Below are 18,742 nucleotides of genomic sequence, written 5' to 3' on the forward strand. Positions count from 1 at the left end.
GTTAACGGGAAAGTGGTTGATCGCTCCCGCATTTAGTCTAGTCCGACCGGTTTCTACTAAACGCGAGCTCCGTGAGCTGTCCGTAACAAGGCTCGCCGAACTATCCCACGGGTCCCTTTCGCGTAAAACCGCCAGCTTCCAGTTTTTGCCCGAGAAACGCCTATGGTTCGACGACGAATTCTGTACTTGTAGCTTGTAAGCATGTTTACAAGGCCGCGGCTCTAAACTATTTTATATCGTCAACGCACTTTTTTCACTCTTCGGCAACTACGCACATTAGCTATTTTATATCCCACTGTTTCTTTTTGTTTCCTTTTTTTTTATCCTCGCGACACACTTGTGTCTCGTCGGCTTTCACCGACGGACAAAAATCATTGCGTTTTTTTATAGCTTAGTAAAGAGGCAATTTTTTTTCTCTCTCTCTATAAAAACGATTGCGGTTTATGTGACGAACGGTTTTATACGCGAGACTCGCGATACAATTAAGGAGGTTTTTAAAGTTTTCGTCGCGCTTCCCGGCACATCGACGTGTCCTCCTAACTTAGAATCGTCAAGCTTCGCGGTTACAACGGTATTCCAAGCAACGTTGCGTACCGTGATTAATGATCCTGCAGCGAATGAAATGTAGGTGCGCAGAAATAAGTAAAAGTTACATGCGGCAAAGTGGTCGGCCTTGTTCACAGTTTGCCAACAACTGCGAGATTGTAAAGGCCGTTTTGGGTGACATCGTGGGACAAAGGGTGGGAGGATGTTTTTTTTTTTTTGAGCGCGGGAACGAGCGAATAAACCAACACCATTGTGTCCTCGCGCGACTCCTTCGATAATGATCCCTCTTCGAGAAAACGGTAACAACATTTCGTTTCAACGAAACGCAGTAAAGCGCGACAGAAATTGATTTAGCGGCAATTAACATCCTAGTAGCATTTTTCTCGAGCCACCTTATCGTTAACGTCAGCCATAAAATCATCCAGGTGAGAACAAAGAGCGAATTATGTACGGAGTCATTTTCTAGGAAAATGAGAAATGCGAATCGGCGAAAACAATTGGAGTGAAAGTAAAAAGGCGAAATAAAAAGTGAAAATCATTATTAAGCGAACGCCGAATAAATCGCGAGCCGGGATCGATTTCAATCGCGAAACGAAGTAAACACTCGACAGGTAATAATATCTTTGCGCAATTTCATAACGCAATACGCATAGTTTGCGAAAGATGATATCTACTTTATGGTCACAATGTAGTTGGCTGGTATAAGAGAAGAGAAATGTCGAACGTGCTCGCGAGGCTGAAGCTCAAAGACACGACTCTCGATGTCGAAGAAGGGTTCGGCAGTTACAAGCGAGTCATTCCCAAAGACATCGGCTGCCTTTGGCCGCTCGGCAAAAGTGAAGGTGCATCTAGCGTGGCCCCGCAGGCGAGCCCCGAGAAAGAGAGAGAGAAAGAGAAAGAGGCCTCATGAAAGATTCATGCCGACGAGGAAGACGGCCCGCGGCGCTGCGAGACACCTGCGGTAACCTCCGCCACGGCGAGTTTCACGAGGCGATTAGGACGTCCCCGATATTTTTACAGTTAGTCGCGTCGCGTCCTAGAAACAAGGAGCGCGACATAAACGCGGGTCACTTCCGACCGCGATTGCAACCCGATGATAACACCTTACGTGCCTCGATCGACAGGCACGTAACGCGAAATCCACGGCTGACACGGCTCTAAAAATAGCTCGAATGGAAAAACGCGCCTCTGACAAAAACACGCGAGATTGTCTTTTATATTTAATAAACGGGCGCTTCTTAATTCGCTCCACTTCTCGGACATGTTCCCGTACGTCGTTATGAGATTAAATCTCTGGAGGGACGGATCGACGTTCCTCGAGAGTTTAACATCGTCGAGTGTTGTCCGCGACTCTCCGCAAACCACACAGCAAAACAGGGAGCTTGGAAAGCTTTCGTTTCAATAGTCATTCCGCCGCATTGCAGTCTCGTGCGTGTATGTGTGACACTTGTCGTCGTCAGCTGACTTGACATAAAAGCGCGCGCGCGAAGGCACTCGCGAAACTGGCCTGCGGAAGAAAATGTCAAACGCGCAGACATTGTTTACATAGTATGATTTTCTCTTCCCGAGATTCGTAAACTTTCTCGTGTACTGTTGAATTATTTAAAAAAAAATTGTTAATGATATTTAACTTTTATTTATAGAAAGAATCGCGGCCCAAATAGGACATGTTAAATGTCTGCGTTTATTAGGATCCGGCTTAGATGCATGGCTAATTTGTCGAGAAACCAGCGCGAAACGCTTAAGCATAGTTAAGAGCTCACGTATTGTGATGTTTACGCGTTAATATTTCAACATGCTCGTGATTAATCCCATGGACGCGGTCCTATTCCTCGAGAAAAGCGCCAGGGGAGTCGGAGAACTATTAGAAGGAATTGCGAAGAGAAGACTTTCGGCCATCTGCCGCCATCTCTTTGTCGTTAATGTCTATTTACGCGGTTGAATTACGCGATTAGGGAAACTGATAAATCTATTCGATAAAAAGTGTTAAAAAAAGCGATGCTCATGACGTGTATTTTTCAGAATAAAAAAATGACAAACACATTTGATGCTTGTGTAAAATATATAATAATTTTATTCTTGTTTAACTCCTTCATTTCCACTCTATTTAATGTCGCGAATCTAAAATTTCCTTAATTTCTAAAAAATCTCAATATCGAGGATCTCCCTCTTTCTCTTTCTCTGCAAATGCAGATTCTCAAGATTTAAAATGTGCTCTGGCACGGTGCTTGACTCGCTGATAAACTCGCGTGTTCGTTTCCAGTAATTAAGGATCGCACTTTAACGAGCGCGCGCAATCGCGCCAATCGCAAAAAGTGGCTATCGCTCGAAAATATAGTTACAGAGAGAGAGAGAGAAAGAAAGAAAGATGGAGAAGAGCTTTTGAAGCCGGCTTTTGCGCGAAATCCGTAATATTTATTACCTTGTGTTGGGGCGCGAACTGAACGATAGCGGTGTGCAAACGTTACAACGAGATACGCGTCTCATTATCGCGAGAGCGCAACATGGAAGAAAAAATCCCCCCCCCCTCTCAAGCTTATTTTATCCCCGTATAAAATCCGTGTTATATCCCAAAGTATAATATTAGTGTCATCATTTAATATATCTATATTATATATTATATTAAATTAACATAAAAATGTGTGTAGAACATGCGATACAATAAATTTAATGCAAATTTTCCAAGTGTATAGAGATCGATATCGGGAAAAATAATAATAAAAATAAATAATCGAAGAAACGCGGTTTCTCGTTGGGCGAGTTTCAACGTGCTTTAACAACCAAGGTCGACGCGGTAGATGAAGACCGCGGTTAAACCGCCCTCGTAAAGCTGAGTAACGCGCGATCGTTAGATTTAACGATATGAATAACGTACCGTGAACGTAACGTAACGACGTACCGTGCGTGTACCGTAAATCCCGGAGCAACTTTATGACGAGCGTGCTCTTACGAAAGCGTAACGCGCGCGCGGTGTTCATCTACCATTTTTCTCGCGGAATCTCACGCGGCGAGACAGGATCGTCTCTTTCCCTTCCCCGGATTGTAAAGGAGAGACTGGACCTTGATTCTGTCAAACGCGGCAACACGCATTCTCCATTGTTCGCCGAGATTGCATATATTTTGTTCCTCGTATAAAAGAAAAGATTTTGTACTTTCTCGTGTATGTCTCTCGCGGATTAAAAGATCGAAAGGCTGGAAGAGATTCGTAAAAGAGAAAGAGAGAGAGAGAGAGAGAGAGAGAGACACGGTAACCTTGCGACTCGGCCAAGGCGTACTCGCCGAAAAGAGCGAAGAGATTCCCGAAGGAGGAGTGAGGGGCCGAAATGATTGCGAGGGGCAATCGGGCACGTCGGTGGGAACGCCGGTCTTTACCTTCCAGGAAGGTAATTTCAAGTTAGCGGGTAGGTGGTCACGCGATTGTGCGTCTTACACGTGGTGGAGGAGCCGCGGAGACGCCGGCGGAGCGAGCTCTCAAAGCGTACCGATCCTTCGCGTCGGGGCCGAGTTAAAGACTACCTGTCCGAAAGCGGCGTTGTCGAGAGTCTCCTTGAGTCGGGTTTGGTTCAAGAGCCTCGTCCCTTCCTCTAAAGATCTATCCCTGTCGGTTTCGATGTTCCGCGGACCCCCGAGAGATGAGAATTGGGTTGTTGTACGATATTATCGTGTAAAAACCGCAAAATGAAATCTGGATACTTGCTCGGTTTGCCAAAAATGGCGAAATCAATCCGAAATGATAGAAATTTTAGCGCCGTAACTAGTTTATAAATTAGGATTACACAAGACTAAAGACAAGACAGAAAAAAATGTTGTATTGATATTAAAAATTTTCAGAAACTTAAATCTTGTCGTGAGTAAATCTTGATAATAAAAATCTCGTCCTGTATTATCTCGTTTTGATTTTATTGACAAGTTTTATCTAACATTATTACAATTGTTTAAAATAACATTTAACGAAATTTATAATCTTTATAATATATAATAATTTAAGATAATTATTATTTATGTCATCCGTTTACTGTGTAGTTAAATAATGGTATAAAATTTTATTATTTTATTTTATTATATCAATTATTTTTGTCAATATAAATGTTTATTAAACAGAATTTTATTATTGTTTACTTTCTTGTATTGATTTTCTCAATATAAATGTTTTTATTTATTAAATAAAATTTTTTAAATCTATATAATATAATGATTTTTTTTTCATCTAATTTACAAATATACATATTTTAACTTTTTTTAAAAAACCAATAATCTTAACAAGATCAATAATCTTAACAATTTTAATTTTTGGTATTGTCTTGAAAATTAATTAAAAATCTTGTCTTAATTTTATCTCGAATTTCGAAATAAGACAATATATCAAGATTAATCTTCCCTACTATAATCGCAACACGTAGAACAGCTTATGACTGTTTGGCCATCATTTTTGGCCAAAAATACAGTAATACCCAAACTTCTAACACGAAGATCTTTATTATCGCGGCGTCTAATCCGTAAAAGGGACGATTTATCAACGGACGCTTTTAGAAGTGGTGACTCACGCGGTTTCACGCAGATACGCAAACCTGTCAGATCGGCTGCGACGGTAAACCGCAGGGAGCTCACCGGGGGCTCCGGGACGCGCCTTTTATCTCTCGTTTTCACCTGGCTCGGCCGGGATTTCCTCGTCCTTTTGCTCGCGCAAACGAGCCTTAGACGGGTTTTTAGCCGGCGTGACTCACCGTTTCTTCTTTTTCATCTCCGCTCCGATGCGCATCCAACGAGATTCGACCGGTCACACCGTGAAAAAGCTACGATAAAGCGGTGGGATTGACCATCCCCCTTCCCTCACGAGGGAAGAGGGTGTACTTAACTATGCGTTTCTTTGCATAAGCGCGCTTTTCTTAAGCCGAAACCCATTGTAGCTATGCGGCGAGTCTTCTCGTTACAAGAAAGATTTCTCGCTTCATTGAAGATCGCGAATTATACTCTCTCTCTCCCCTTGGTCTTTCCCTTCTCTCCGTCATTTCTTGAAATAACGTGACTCGAGTCTTATCCGATACCAAATGTCAAAATAATTTATAAAATTCTTTATAAAATCTCGCTCTTTCTAAATGAGCCAGTTCAAGATTTATAAGAGTTTCTTTAATGATAAAAGAAGATGAACAAATCTACTCCTGTTAAAATATAACAATCGCTGCAGAATATCTTTAGAGATATATTTTGAAAAATTGCGTCTGTTGAAAAATTACTACATTTTTCGCTGTTCTCTAAATTATGTCGATGTCGAGGAAAAGGAAAGAGAGAGATTGTTGCATCTTCCTCGCGGGATTTATCTCGCTAGAAACGCGCGAACGTCCAGATGTCATCTCGCTGGATTATTTGTCGCGAGATGAGGACGGCGACCTCGTTTGTTCGACACGCAAGTAATCTTTTAGCTATAGAAACGACCGTAATACCCTCCTTGGCATAGAGCACACACGTATGAATATGTATGCTACATCCTAATGCAACAAAACCGATGCAGTATCGCGCCTCTGGTCTCTGCTCGATAAGATTTATTTCCCCGGAAAACCGATTACGCGCGTCGGAGTGGCTGCTAATGGATTTATCGGCGAGGGAAATTCTGCCAAAGGAATACACGAGAGACATACGTATACAGGATGTTTCCAAATAAGTGCGAAAAATTTTAAGAGATGATTCTTTGTCGAAAATTAAGGGCAACCTTTCATATAAACATATATATTCCTATATGCCTCCTTCAAAGGAGAAGATAAAGATTAAGTTTTTTTTTCAATTATAATTTTGTGTTATTTTTGTTCCATTTTTTTCCCAACATTTACTTATAATTTTGTTTTACTTGAACTTTTTATTCTAAAATTCAATTTCTTGTAACTAGGAACTTATGCCATTAGAACAGTGCTATGTATATTAATGTATTTTATTTTTTTTTTCTTGAAAACTATTGATTTTACAAAAAAAATAAAAATAAAAAAGTTTCTAAAACGATCGAGTTTTCTAACGCATATTTTTAGATAATCACATTCTGGTCCGTTGAAAAGTTCTAATAAAAAATTGAATAGATGTTAGTATTATCCCCTTATAACGATACGGAAAGATAAAAAAAATATTAATAAGTATTCTTTCTAATAATGGAAAATATCCATCAAATTTCATTTTTCTAACTTGTTCAAAATTTGAAAAAAAAAAAAAAAAATAAATAAAAATTTAATCTTTACCTCTCCTTTTGGAGGAGTGTTCAGGGAGAAATATAGTATATGTTTATATGAAAGACTATCCTTGATTTTCGACAAAGAATTATTTCTTAAGATTTTTTAGAAACACCCTGTATATATAATATGAAAAGACGAGTAACTCGAGGGATCTCTACGAACAACGTGAAGAAGCGACGCACTAACGAATAGGTGAGGAAAGAAAAAAAACATGTTAACGACTCCTAAGCGAGAGAAGGAAACGGACATCGTAAAAGTGCGCCTATGTAGGGGAAAAAAAAAAAAAGATATAAGAACCGGTATATATAGTGGTTTCAAACACACATATATATACAAACGCAAGATCGAGCGTTCGAGCTCGCACACCGAAAGCCGAAACAATATTTCGGCGGTGCGCCTCGTATCTTTTTTTTGTTTCCTCTTTCCCTCGCGTGCACCTACACGCGCAAGCAGCGCACGCACACGAGCGTGAAGAAGCGAGGATACCGTGGGAACAAGTCCCGGCAGAACAGGTAGTAAGATAGCCCCGCGTCTCTTTCGACCCGTGCTCCCCAGCCCCAGAGTGCATCCATGCGTGTATGCGTGTGAATAGTATCGACTTTCATTGAATTTACGCATCTTTTTATCACGCGCGATAATCGTAATATTTCAGTTTATAATATGTATATTCAGGATATGCGAAATTTAGGACTTTTCGGAGCTTAGAGAAGGACAGATAATATGAAACGTAATATGAAATAGAGGCGAGACATGTGAGCTCTTTCACAATAACAAAAAGTCGAAAAAACATGTAAACAAACAAAATATCCTGCGTAATCGCAAAATCGGCAAAAATATCGCCTCATCGACACTCGATGTATTTGATTACGAAAATGGATAAAATGAGAGCGTCAGGTAAAGGTATATCGATTGCATATTTAATTCCAATCCACCCGAGGCACCTTCCCTTCCCTCCTTCTCACCGCTCAACGAAAGTTACGCATTCGCGAAGTGATCCGTTACCTTACGTCACCGCACACAGCCCGCTCTCTCTCCGCTCCTTTCTTCCGTCACTGCCGTCCGTTGTCCACGACCGTCGCCGTTACGCCATTAGGGACTCGCGCTGTCAGCGTGTTGTCTCCGTTACCAGCTGAATATGAAATTGACAGCCGTGCGAACCGCGTGCACAGCTTGCTGGCTCGAGTGGTCGCGCACGCGTGTCACGAATGCACTACAAAACAGGCGACGTCCCCTAACCTCAACGTAACCGTTACTGCGCGCGATCGCGGCAGGAGGATGAACACGTTTCTCTTGTCCGTTCCTGTATTCGTACACTCGGTTATCGCACTTTTGGAAGCGATCGCGTTCGGCCTTCTCGTTGATCGAGCGCGAGAGAACGTTTGGGCAACGATTTACGTTATACTCGCGGCGCATCTGACGTTCGCGTTTACGGCGCGCGCGCGGTACTGCGACTGAGACGCCGCGCGCGGCGTGCTTGGTTTTACGCTCCGACTGGCAGCCGCCGTCCTTGTCGCGCGCACGCGCAACTCACTCTCTCTCTCTCGCGCGCACCCGCTCGCCGCGACGAGTACGGGTGCCCTGCCCGTTTGCGAGACGAACGATGGAATAAGCGCTCTCGCGAGATATACTCGAGGCTAATTTCTTTCGATGCCTGTGTGATCAGTAGTTTTATCAACGTGTTATTAAAAAAATATATATATACATATATATGTAAAATACATAAAATTACATTACTTAAAATACATAACTATATATTATATATATATATATATATATATATATATATATATATAACGGATTGAGTGTATAGACTTAAGTCTATACACTCAAAGTCAAACACATTGTTTATATATGTATATAAGCACTTATGTTAATGTTACATTCAATGTTACATTTATATAAATACATTCATATCTTAAAACTGGATTCAGATTAAGCGAACGTGAGAAAGTATTAGTTTTATTAAATGCTTTTAAAATTTTTTTATATCATTAATTGTATAACGTCACTAAAATTTATTGGACATTATTAATTTCCATCTAGTCTGGACTCGGTTTTATAGATTTCCCGCCTACATTGAATCGTTGAATTTTTAAATCTCGAATCTTTCCCTGTACAATGATTACGCGGAATCTTGATTCTCGGGAATATTTCATTATCGGTAAATCGGAAACCACGGGCATCTGCATAACAATCTATATCTGCCTACCGGTGTCCGATGCATAATGAATACTCGTATTACGCGCGTTATTTTATGCAAAGATACGCTGAGCATGTGTATACGTAATACATATTTATTGCCTACCACTTTTCTCATATGGATGACGTAAGATTTATGATATATGAAGCGAGAGAGAGATAGAGAGAGAGAGAGAGAGAGAGAGAGAGAGAGAGAGATTCCCCACTTTTCTTTCATAAAAATGACGTTATAGCTTGGCACTGCAAATTTTGGGCCTGCTATTGAAACAATTTTTTCAGCTGCTCCGGTCGGATTCCCACATCGGAGGTGCTTTTGTGTTCGCGTATACTGGCAGAAACTTGTTACGGCGCCGACCAGGTGCTGCGAATGTATAGTGCTTTTACATGCAAAAATAGAGAGAACGAGGGAGGGTCCTTTACAAAAAATCACACGAAAAGTTTCGATGAGCGACGAGCGAAAACCAGTTTCGGAGCGAGAGTTTATTGTATTTAAATCACTTTCGCCGTATCATCGATGTACATTTGTAGCAAGCCTGCAGAGAGTCGAGCGTATAGCGAACACCTAATCTGATTCCTGCGATCTTGACCGCAATCGAGATTTACCTCGCGTGATACTCGTTATCGCGATGTCAAGCGTGGGTCGAACTAATCGTTGCAAAAATCACTTAATAAGAATTCCGCGTTATCGATCGTGCATACGGACAGGATCAATTTTAATAGATTCCTCGCGTTCCTTCGCTCGAAATGATCGAAATCAGCTGATGCGTTTGACAGCTGCATTCCTTACACGATCGACGGAAAGTCCTCGCATTATATTCTCGGATTAACAGTGTCGGCTTCGAAATATCACCGAAATAACCTCGCTCGGCTCCAATTCGCCGGTAGAAACCATTCGATATCCTTCGGAATAATATCATCGCGCACGTGTCACCTTTCGCTTCGCGCGCATAAGGTGTCACGGCCTTCTACGATGCATCTTCGCGAATACACTTGAAATTTGCACGATGAGCGAATTGCGCTGTTAAATCAAGACGGAAGACCTTCCAGATGGAATCGATAAAAGTGACCCTCTGTGCCGCCCTAATTCCCGGCTATCGAGTGCTCTTCTGGGGTTCTCGATGATTTTTTTGGTTTCTTGCCATCTTCGTAGGAAGTAGATAACCTTTGACGAGGAACAGGTCAGATCGGATTTTCGATCCCAATACGGCAAAACTTTAACTCTTTTCACAGGAAGAATAATTTTTCATTTTCCGTGATTATGTCGCGCAGCAACTCGCGTGCAACGTGACCGTGATCAGCAACGTGTATTAAGAGAGAGACTAAATCGAAACGAGGTCAATTAGCTCCTCGGACAGGATAACAAGGTTAACGTGAAACGTCGTTACCCGGAAATCCAGCGTGATTTATTGCACTAGGGGAATAGTGTCTTTCGCGACGATAAACCGTGCGTTGTTTGTCACACACGAGACGGAAGGAAAGCGACCGCAATTGGACACACGAAGCGCAAAGTAGTTTTAAAAATTTCTCTACTGCTAAAGTAGAAAAACGGCGGCGTATGAGGGGAGGGACACGAGAGATCGCGTTTTCTCGGGAAAAGAGGAGGCTCCGTCATGCATCGCGCCCCAGATTTCAACATAATACTTGGCACAGAAATTTCCATAAGATTTTCTGTTATGCAAATACAGCATAGATTTTGATTAAAATTAAAAATGTCAAAAATTGTCTCAAATAAGTATTTTGTATTTTATAATATCGATTATAATTGTTCGCTTTTTTTCGTAATTTTTTTCGCGGGTTATAGTAAAATTGACATTTTTATGGAATCGAATAAGAGATTTCATTTTTATATCAGCTATTGAATAAAATCTCAATAAAATAAGAAAAGTAATATTTGTTTATTGCTATATTATACGGTGTGTCGACTTTCTCTCGCATTTAAATTTCCGCCACGGATTGGATATAAAGTCTGCAAAGCGCGGCTATTAATCGTAAGATAAAAAATTCTATATATTCTTGTTATCTTAAAAAAAATCTTACTCTGTCTTTATAAAGAATTCGGAATATTTAAGTGATTTCTTGGCTCTATTTCAATCCGGAGCTTTAACGAAAATTAAATATCGACTAATGCTAATTGCGGACCATTGTAAATTGCTATCTGTCAAAAAGTATTTAAAATATTTTACTTAATTTTAAAATTGAATAAAACTCGGACAAAAAAAAAACAAAAACTACAGCAAGCAAATTAGATTTGCTTCAGTTTCGCTTAGAATCGCTCGTTTTTAAAATATTTTCCGGAAATTTAAATCTTTGTAAAATATTTTTTAATTCATCTAAATCTTTTCCAATAAAAAATCTAATTAGATTCTAATTAGAAAAATTTTTTTATATAAAATAAAATTTGATACTCTGCGAAAAAACTGTCTCTTGTCGATCTTTTCGGATCAGTATACATGTCCGACACTCCTGACACTCATTGCAATTGCTCAAATATCTCGTCCGTAATTTGTCCGTTTGTCGACGCTAATTATTAGGTTCGTGACCACTTAACCCCGTCGACAACTCGACATTAATTACGTTCGCTTCAAGATGGCTTCGTTGACAAATGCGTTCGTCGTAATCGTAGCTCTTTTCGAAATATATGTCTTATCTTTGATAAATTAATGAGAGAGAGAAAAAAAGAACACATTTATGATACGTATTATTGGATCGTTCGTTATCGCGAGATCTTTCGATTCTGTACGGCATAAATCGATTATATACGATACGTTCATGCTCGAATATTCTAATTCCTGCCTCCCATAGCTATTTCAGACGCTCTAACGATTCTCTGCTCGTTGCTCGGCACGTAGTTTCTGATGCGCATACTGTATCAATCTCGTATCAAGACTTACGTAAAATTTAGAAGAATCCAAATCATTCCCCGTAAAATCATCCGTATCAAACTTTCTCTTTTCACTTTTGGAAAAAATGTCTAGAGCTAAGTTTCTTGTACGAATAAGAAATTATTCTTGATAATTACACTCTTGATAATTATACTCTTGATAATTAATACGAATTGCTGTTACACTGTTATACATCAGCTTAGAAAACATTAAATGGATCGTTCTGATTTCTCTGATAAGATTCGAAAGTACGCAACTATATCGAGAACGTTAAAAAGTAATCGACGATAAGAACAATTATTCAAGCAAATAACATGTTTCCATTTAAGCATATTCATCAATATCGCAGTCGATCAATACGATTTTTTAAATTACATATGTAAGATATCATGAAAGATATCAAATTGTATCATGTAAGATATCAAATTGCATTATTTTACAATGGTAGATTCATTTAATCGAACATACTTGACTTAAAAATCAATAATCAGTAATTCAAATACTTCCTCATCTCTCACAAAAGATTTCTCTTTTTTTTATCTTGACTTCTCAAAAACAAAATATCCAAAGTACATATAAATAAAAAGAAATTACTGAGCGAAAGTTGACTCGGTTAAAAATTTGCAAACAAAATTGTAATTTGTTCATATGCAAATCGTGTATTCGCATGCAGAAAAGGTCATATATTTTTTGTTTATGTTACATGTTAACGCGTCAAAAAATATGGTGCTAGATATAATGCTAAAAATAAAATTTTTAGAGTGAGAGTTTTTTGGGGAGAAATTCTCTTCCTTATTAATGACTAAACGCTTCTTTTAAAATGCAATGATAATGTGATTTTAAATTCTGCAAATACTTAAGCTATCAATTTATATTCGAACATCCGTTCATACATCAATTCAATAAATTTCAATTCAACATCGTGGTGGATAACGTTCAAAGTCATGTATCCTTCTATAAGTAATTTATTACGAGCACATTTTTGGAGGAAAAAGCAAATAAACGAAAAAATATGTACAATACTATATCAATTAAAGTTGAGCAAATATCTTCTACTTACAGTTCTAAAGCTTTCACCAGTACCGTTCTATCAATGCACCTGTAATATTCCTCTTTGGAGAAACACGACATTCGCGTTCTATTTACATTACTCTGTGTTATTGCACAAGCATCGATTAATTGAAAGCGGATCTCAAGAGAATCTACTTTGTTGGTCTAGTCAATCTTGTATAGTATCGTTCAATCTCGTTTACTTTTCCTCATCTACAGGTAAATTGAATTTAACGCGACAACCTTGACTAGGAAGAATCAGGGTTAATGTTGATCAATTATAATATTATAGTTTTACTATGTAATTGCCTTGAATTTTACGAAAGATCAATTTGAAATAGCATCGCCATTCAAGATTCGCGATGATCGCACAATCAAAGAATTCAGGACAAACTTCTACATTCTCTTGCTGGAATATGATATCGTGTTATATCGTCATCTAATTAGAGACTCGCACAAATTGAGGACTATTTAATGCAAAGAACTTAATCTTTTATTTTAGACGTTTTTAGCTACGCAATTTTGTACTATTTATAAATTTATTGACAGTATCTATCGCCTTATCATATTTTTATTAGGCGGTTTATCTTTTCTTTTTCCTTTTTCTTATATTTTTTATTTGTATATATTATTTATGTATAATTATTTAGACAATTTACGAGCTGTATAAAACGCTTAATAAATAACAATATTAATAATAAAACTAATGGAGTTTTTTGACAGGAGAAACGAGAACATCCGCCTCTTCTTTTTCGCGAAGTCTTTCAAAAAACGAGAGAGGCCTTGCTTTCTTTTGGATTCACTCGACAACTTGATGTATCGTTAGCACGTAAGTTCTCAAAGGTCAGAACAGACGAGCAGACACGCTTCGCGGAAACGTCGACAGAATCGATAGTAAAAGGTAGTGCAAGTCTTTGCAGCGCGGCCTTCTTGCTCCATCGCAATAAGAGGCCCGTATTCTCATAATGTGTTCCGGATAAATTTCAAGTATCCTATTTAAATTTCGAATAAACATCTACCTAAACCTAAACAACTCGGAGATTTTATGAAACCCATTCGGCTAAAAAAAAAAAAATAAAAATAAATAAATAAAATAAAAATAATAAAAATGCTCCGAGCCATGATTAAATAATAATAATTTGCAAGAGAGTATCGCCGAATCTTAATTAAATCTCCGCGCGTGAATCATAGACGGTGTAAAACCGGCTTATCGATAGCGACAGTAATAGAATGCACTTTACACGTAAGAAAATAACGGCCATTAAAGACCGAGAAATACGATCGAGCATTGTCGGCGACGCTGATCTGATAAACCTAATCGCGGCGAAACGAAAAGCCACGAATAAATCGGCCTCGAGTGTGCCGGGCTTGCGTAAGACTACAGCACGATAGATAAAGACATGCATTATTCTGGGGCCTCCGAGTCTCAGAAAGCCCGAGGCATACACTTTCCTCAACGTCCCGAGATCTGCAGGCTCGATAGAAAAAGAGCCGGGCTACGGGAGAGACTTGCCATTTTTCACTAGGGATTAAGAGAGCATCGTTTCGTAATCGAAGGCAAAACTCACGCAGAGATCCAAATATTTCTCTTTATTTAATCGATCATGCGTCCGACCAACACGTGCGACTATAGCCTGATATAGTTGTCCCGATTCTATCCAGTTTCAGTCGGCACATAATTTATTAAGGGCCGCCGCCTGGGCAAACGTATCCGAAGAAATGACCGGCCCGAATAGGATCGTTATCGCCGGCTGATCTTTGTGCCAGTCGCTCTGAGCTGGGCGAAATGGAGCAAACCGAAGCGTGTATGCGTTAATAACGACAAAAAATGTAACCACGTGCGTCGCTTTCTAATTCGCAGGCAGGGTTTCTCGACAAACGCTAGCGTATCTCTCCCTCGTGCGTTTCATCATCAAAATTTTCGAAATCTTTCTCGAGATTTATTCCGCCTAACCGTTGTCAGAATCAAAATTGTGAATCCTATTTCAACTTCAATTTTCTCTTTATATGAATTCTACAAGATTTTGACAGATTTAATTTTCGTTGAAAATGGAGCTTCTTACATTTCTATCTCACATGGGCGAATAATTTTCCATTTTATTAAAAATATAAAAGAGGAGCTTTTGGCAAAATTATAGATTAAATAATTTCAAAAGAGAGCTTAAAGTATCATACTAGATTTTAAATTAAAATTTTAGATCAAAAGGAGAAGAATTTCGACTTTGATATCGTGACTATTAAACAATACCGAGAGCTTCGAGGGAAATGAAAAATAAAAATAAAACGTATTCCCTTAAGTAAGCCATTCATTTGCATATCTAAACTTATTTGTCGTGTTTTCACTTGTGCTCGCGATGCACACCTCTTTTTTATTTTTATTTTTCGCTCTTTCCGTTCCAATTGCTAAGCTCGTCGTCCCGTTCAATGTGTGTCCGGTGCCTTCCGGAAGTAAATTCAAAAGGCCATTGTTGCATTTCCGCGTGTCCATATAACGACGGCTATCTCGACTATCGCGCCTACATAATGCCACGTTACGGTATCATTGTGGTACATTTATTTCCGGCAAAATAATATTGCACCTCTTCGAGCAGATACGATATAATGACTTAAATTTAATTAGTATTCTGTACATTACGGGTTACTAACAATAAGTAAAACTTGAGCGAGAAACAATGCATAATGCTTATTCGTGTATTTTGCGCACGGAACTGCGGATGTAATTGCATTTCAGAAACGTTTCTTGCGAGTCGTAAGTTTATGTCGTCAATTGTCTCCGCTATTGTCTTTCGCGAAAGGAAGAGAGAGAGAGAGAGGGGGGAGGGAGGGAGAGAGAGAAAGAGAGAAAAAAGAAGGGTAACGACGACGCCATTGTAACAAATGATAATTGTAAAACGAACAAATGAGTTCGTGACAATTAGTGTGTGTACGCTCGGTGCCGGTAAACGTTCTTATTTTTTTTCTAATTCATGCTAATCGAATAAAAGTTCTGTTTCAATCGACAGGGATAATCACAAACACGATTGTATCGAGATAAAGGAAGATAAAAAAAAAACGAATAATGTTCGAGATCAATCAAACTTTGAGATTTAACACAATTTATAATCGAGAAAATTCCTGAGTTCTATTAAAACAAAAAATAAATAAAAAAAAACTACTTTAAATTTTTTATTACTTATTTTGCTAAATAAATTTTCGTGGAGAAAGTGAGTGGAAAAATTCTGTAAGATTAATGCGAACAATATAGATAAGGCGTCGATTGTGGTTTTCATCAGATTTTGATTATAATATCTTCCTTCTCGACACGCGCGATATCGCTATTCTTGGAGCAAGTCGAGTCAGAGAAATCTTCCCTCGTCACCGTTCCTATGACGACAAAATGGAAAGGTATGTTCGAGTGCGATGACGAAAGAATCCTTAATCTTCCAACTCCCTTCGAAAGAACGTATATATACATCGTCGTGAAAAAAAAATCCGATCAAACAAATTGAGCTACAACTAAATAATATCTTTAAAAAAATTGCTCAATAATAAGCATGTAATGAGACAACATCACATGTTCAGGTCTAGCCGAGTGATTTTCTAAAATTTATAAGAAAAGATTTCCGTCAAAGCTTATTACCTCGTTAGCAGTTCCCAATATTCTATTGCTAATTTTATATATATTCGTAAATATAATTTAATTCCGACAAGTATTTTGTCATGTTTTCTGCAATAATTATGAAATTAAAAGCTGTAGACAGAGAAAGATAGATTGATATTGTAAATAATTATGCTAAATTACACAAAGTTAATTTGAATTTCATATACTGGTCTCGTGTTATCGATTGACTCGCGCAAGCGAAGCCCAGCCCGGTGGAAAATTAATTTCCACCGGTTATCGAGATCACGATCGATCGCTCCAGCAGACCGTGCAAGGATTCATTAATTAAGATCTAAATAATCATTCGCGAAGCCGCGCAAGAATCTCATTGGGGTGTCGAGCTGGTATGCCAATAGCCACGAATAGACTATTTTTCCAACGAGAACGGTGTATGTTCGCGACTCGGTTGCGTCTTAAACAAGGTATCGTGGTTTTTTCTTAAATAAATTTTGTTTCAGTAAAATTTAATTTAAACGCTTTAATATACAATAAAGTATTCGATAATAACGAGATATTCTATATTGATCGAATTATTTCACGATATGCGTATTCTCTTGTTCTCTCCGCATATCCGATATTTTCTCGATTTATTTTCCCTATCGCCAAACTAAAATGTATACCATATCGCTGTTAGCCATTCTCCTAATTGTTGAAACTGATACTACTCATTGATATAATCTCGCGCAATTTACATGCTTGAAAACACACAACTTGAAGCTGTTATGTTACTCCGCTGTATCTCTAAGAAGACTTAATCTCTTACTCGCCCCTTCCTTCCTATTCTTGTCCTAAACCAAACGCGTAGACGGTTATGCATAAAGTTATCTTAGCGTTTAAATTATGCATTATATGCGCAGTTACCGAGTTGAGAAAGCTTAAACTCGAAAGTTTCACTCGAAAATGCCGGCCCATTAATAAAGCGGCGATTAATAAGGACAAGGAACATTTTCTTGTTACAGATATTTTAGCGACCGACTCCGCCACAATTAAAACAATATATTCATACGACGCGAACAGAGATCTCTCTGCAGAGACCTCAAACTTTGTCGTGGTTTCACGAGACGAGCGCTGCAAAGAGGATTTGCGAATACAAGCGTAACCATCACCGCTTGGCGTGCTTGTAAATAATCCGCAAATATCGATCACTATATAATTATATGCATATTCGTTCGTACGCGATTCGACAGCACGCAAGCATTTCCGCTCTGACTCCGGTCACGCGATTGGAAACCGACCCGCTAGGAAATATCTTAACATCAAAGAACATTCCCGCCGAACGTTCTCTTAATTGCCGCAAATATTGTTCTCGGAAATGTCAAGCGAAAACGATCTTCGACATCTCGAGGCCTCAAGTCCTGTTCATCCTCTTTCTACGAATCGACGGAACGAAGAAGATTTTGTCATTGCAGAGAACAGAGAGGGAGAGAGAGACGATCGCGAATATAATTGTGCACGCGGTAATTTCAAACACGCGGCGCAGAAAATGGAAAAGAGCTTGAGGCCAATAATGTACGTGAACGAAGAGAGATTGCCAACGAGCAATGAGAGGGAGAAGAGGAGATGAGACGGAATGAGAGATGAGACGGTCGAATGAAGCGCGGCCGCTTCATCGCGCCGAGAAATCAAAGCACGAGGGACAAGATGACAGGAAAACAGGGAGCTTCTCGTGTGCATAACACCCGGCGCATGAATTAACCATACGCTGTTCGCGATCCGGACGACGAACAAACGCGGGCCGGGGGCCGGGAAGCGTGGCGTTTCCCTTCACGGCAGGGCGTGAGGAGGGGCGGGAGGAAGGAAATGAAAAGACGTCTCGGTGAAATTGGTGTCGCGAGCGAGGGAAAAGACGCTCGCGCTAGGCGGAAGAGGACAGTGTCGTGCTTATGTATTCGTCGAGGGTTCTCGGACAACCGCTGAACTGTCGTCGAGCTTCCAACGTTTTGACGATACGACCGGAATATTCAATGAAATTAGATGTATATAAAGAGACTCGTAAAGCGCGCGTAGGCGCGGTTAACGTGTCGATGCCGCGACATTGACAACCATGTCGATCTACTTTTGCGATTCGATTTGCATTATCTGCGCGCTTCGGGCAAAGTTCGCGGGGCATCTCGCACTAGTATCGACTCCAATACTAGTTGATATATTCGACCGCGTGTCTCAAGAGCCGCCGCCGGGCTCCTGTCCGACGATTGGAAACACAATAGCTG

The 18,742-nt window shown here is 39.5% G+C and overlaps 1 protein-coding gene across 3 annotated transcripts in view; it reads right to left on the bottom strand.

Annotated features, from left to right (window-relative positions):
- LOC126851456 (MICAL-like protein 1) overlaps nt 1–18,742 on the bottom strand; it is a 65,050-nt gene that overhangs the window by 23,467 nt on the left and 22,841 nt on the right. Inside the window, exon 1 of one of the 3 annotated variants that reach the window (XM_050595456.1) lies at nt 7,769–8,201. The exons of 1 other annotated variant lie outside the window; for it this stretch is intronic. The gene's annotated coding sequence lies outside the window, so the exon portion shown is untranslated. Of the gene's footprint in view, nt 1–7,763; nt 8,202–18,742 lie in introns of those variants that run through there. One more of the 3 variants, XM_050595454.1, reaches the window with a different exon arrangement.

This window comes from Cataglyphis hispanica, chromosome 8 (assembly GCF_021464435.1).
Source record: "Cataglyphis hispanica isolate Lineage 1 chromosome 8, ULB_Chis1_1.0, whole genome shotgun sequence".
NCBI lineage: Eukaryota > Metazoa > Arthropoda > Insecta > Hymenoptera > Formicidae > Cataglyphis > Cataglyphis hispanica.